Raw genomic sequence first — 3,816 nt, forward strand, 5'->3', positions numbered from 1 at the left:
TGCAAATCCCAGTTTGCTCTTGGCTCACCTAACCAAGCATCAATGCATTACCAGAGATTGCTAAAATCAGGGCTTGTCTACTGTGTGGGCAAAGCTCTGTCAACATAGAGAGAGTCAGCTTGAGAGAGTCCAGAGAAGAGCCACGCACATGATCAGAGGTCAGGAAAACAAACCTTATGACGACAGGCTGAGAGCCATGGGGCTCTTTAGCCTGGAAAAGCACAGGCTCAGGAGTGATCGGATGGCCACCTGTAAGTTTATCAGGGGTGACCACCAGTGTCTGGGGGAATGTTTGTTCACCAGAGCGCCCCACGGGATGATGAGGTTGAACGGTTATAAACTACTGCAAGACCGTTTCAGGCTGGACATAAGGAAGAATTTCTTTACTGTCCAAGCTCCCAAGGTCTGGAACAGCCTGCCATCAGAGGTGGTTCAAGCACCTACATTGAACACCTTCAAGAGCAAATTGGATGCTTATCTTGCTGGGATCCTATGACCCCAGCTGACTTCCTGCCCAGGCGGAGGGCTGGACTCGATGATCTTCCAAGGTCCCTTCCAGCCCTAATATCTATGAAATCTATGAAACATAAATTGCTAAACCGTCCTTAAAATAAATTAACTCAAAATTGGTAGAACAAACATTTTCTCTAGCATAAAATAAATTAAAAGTAAAACCTGGTAAGGAAATAGGCATGCTTTCTGCCTTGGGAAGGAATAATTTCACATTTCAGTAAAAAAAAAAAATCTTATAGTATTCAGATCTTGGGAGCAAAACTATAGATGAAGACCAAGAGAGTCTTGTACATATGTGAATCACATGTTCAGCAATATATATCCCTGAAGGCATGTATGTAACTCTATCAATGAGATGCTTATTAGAAACACTGTAATCACTTGAGTTTTGCTTTGACTCCCAAAAGCATTCAAGTTTGAGCTTTTTTGGCAGAAAGAGCACTGACTACTGTATATAGTGCAGGGCGGAATAGTTACATTTTTATAACCTTAATGTGGAGCTCTTTCTGTGCAACATTTTGTAAAAGTTCACTAGGTAACTTAGAAGTTAATTTATATCAGCACAACCATGAAATGAAGTCTTGGGCCATTTAGACAACACACACGAAACTATGCTGAGAATAAAGAGCTTTCTAGTTCAGACTCATCTGTTGTTTGTCTGACAGCTGCTCTCTCTCAAAATTAACATGCTTAGCACAGCCTACTGGTATATCAAAAGGGCTGCTACTGCATTGTGGATGGAAATGTCATAGACTATGCAATTTCCCATTTACTTTAAGTTGCAATGGCTTCCTTCCATCTCTTCCTGTCCTCAAGTCAGAGAGAGATTCAATTGTTGCTTGGTTTCTCATAACATGAGGTAGGGACAGCTAATAGGGCAAGTATCTGATATTCAACATTAAGATATTTCCCAACGCTGGGAATAAGTTGATTTAGGACAGGGGAGCTGTGAGGGAGTGAAGAGGCGGGCTGGATCGGAGACTTCCCGCCCCGGAGCAGCAGCGCTGAACTCACTCACATACACCCAAAACGCTGGGCAACCCCTTACCATCTGCAGGTGCGGGGAAGTAGGCGTGGCCCGGGCGGCAAAGACCAGCATAAGAGGGACGCCAGCGTCCGGAAGAAGGGAGGCAGAGCCGGGAGGAAGCCAGGCGGCTGCAGCGGCGAGAGGAAGCTGCGGCGAGCGAAGCGAAACTGTCTGGAGGCGCTGTCGAACCTGGTGGGGTAAGCTGAAGCCTCCACAGGGCAGGAAAGCAGGGACGACGAGTCCCAGCGAAGAACCGGGCTGTGCAGTGCGGCTAAGAACGGCGGGACCTGGCAGGAGCCGGGAGCCGTATAGTTTGGAATAGAGGGGCACTCTCTACAGGAGAAGAGGCTGCCCAGGGTCTATAAGGACTGAAAGTTGGTAAGAAGCCAGGGAAAAGGACTAAGGAGCCCTGAGAGGGTCCTAGGAAGGAGTGCTCTAGCACCCAACAGCCAGGTAGGAACAATAGGGCACTGAGGGCAGGCTAGCCCAGTGCCCAGATAACCCAGACTGGAAAATCATTGATGGCATAAAACAGAGATCGCAGAGTAAAAGGGAACTACCTACTGACGGGTCCATGGGCCCGAGACGACGACAGGTCCGGTGGTACGGGCGAGGGTGTAGGGGTGGCGGAGCCCTCACTGACTAGGGAGCCCAAGAGTCCCGGAGTCTCACTTTTGGACTGGTACATGCCGGAGTAAGATCACTGAACCGGAATAACATCAAAGTCGTGGCAGGCGTATCAAGCGCGTACAGGCCAAGAGAAGGGACCCGTAGTGATTGGAAGCGCTGTGGGCAAGGCGTGAGAGAAGGCGGGTGCGGCATCGGATACACCCGAGCCCGCACAGGAGCAAACTCGTTTGCACCTCTTCCCACCCCCCACCAGCCTATATCTGGACCATGGGAGTCCTCATAGACTGAATCTTGACCCACCCCCGGCAGTGGACAGAGAGGCATCAGTGTTTACTGCCACAGGTGCCTGAGCTGTGGGAGTCATGAGGGTTATTGCAGCTATTGCTCACCCCCTGCTGCCAAAACAAATCCCCAGTGGTGCTCCCTATCCCAGAGTTCAGCAGCAGGCCCCATCTCTCACCTCCAAATTCCCAGCCTCTCCAGGAACCACACAGGCTGGATGACACAGCTCTAGGGACTGGATCTATCACATAGGCCCTATGTTTCACACTCCTGATGGAAGATGTTGCATGCATGGAGGCCCTGTGTCATGGTGCCTATGATACTTTTTCTTGCCTCAGAGAAGCAGCTCACCTTATAAATGGGTAATCTAGTTGGCTGAAATAAGGGAACAGCAAAATCCTTGAAAATAGCCTCACAATATGTGCAGTGCTGTAGCAACAAAGTTTGGCACGCAGGGCAAAGCCCGCAGTGGCAGACTGCCCTTGCCCCATGCACATATCTGGGGGCACACGTCCCCCCCACCCCCCGCGTGCTTGCATAAGAGTGCACACAGTGGTGGGAGCTGCCTTTCCCCTGTCCCTATGCCCCCCCAAATTAGCTGCTTGTGGCTTTGTCCCACTCCCCGCCCCAGCTGGGCAGAACCCATTGATGCTCCTTTGCTTCAGTGCCCAGGGCAGTCGCCCCGTTCGCCCTGCCTTGCTACAGCACTGAATGTGTGGTTCCAACCACACAACCACTAAAAACAGCACACGTCCCCCCCTGCCCCCGCAGATAAACCACTTGTGACTGTATCCCACACCACTCCTCACCCCAGCTTGGTGTCATCTCAAAACTTGCTGAAGGTGCACTCTATGCCAGGGGTGGGCAAAATATGGCCCACGGGCCAGATCCAGCCCATGAGGCTATTCTATCCAGCCTGTGAGGCCCCTAAAAAAATTAGAAAATTAACATTTATCTGTCCTTGGTTCCTGTCAAAAATGACAGGAGCCAATGGCAGTAGGACCCAGGGGAAGCCCGGTGGGCTCCCACAATAGCAGGGCCTGCCTGGCTCCACCCCCCCAGCCGGAAGCCCCAGCTGGGGCTTCTGGCCTGGGAGCACGTGGCTGCCCGGCGGTGCCGGAACCTCAGCTAAGTGGGAAGGGCGGGGGGAGGAGGGCAGGGAAGAAGGCCAGGGAAAAGAGGCCCGGGGAAAAGCTGAGTGTGGACAGGGGCAAAGTGGCCCCACACCTACCTCATGCCTGATGCCCTGCGCTGCAGCCACTCGCAGCCCCGCATGGGCTTCAAGCAGCTGCAGCGCAGGGTGCTGGCCACAGGGCAGGTGAGGGGCCACTTTTCCCCGTGCTCAGCACCAGCTTTGTCCCTGC

This window comes from Gavialis gangeticus, unplaced genomic scaffold (assembly GCF_001723915.1).
Source record: "Gavialis gangeticus isolate Ggan-Ray unplaced genomic scaffold, GavGan_comp1, whole genome shotgun sequence".
NCBI classification, from domain to species: Eukaryota; Metazoa; Chordata; order Crocodylia; family Gavialidae; genus Gavialis; species Gavialis gangeticus.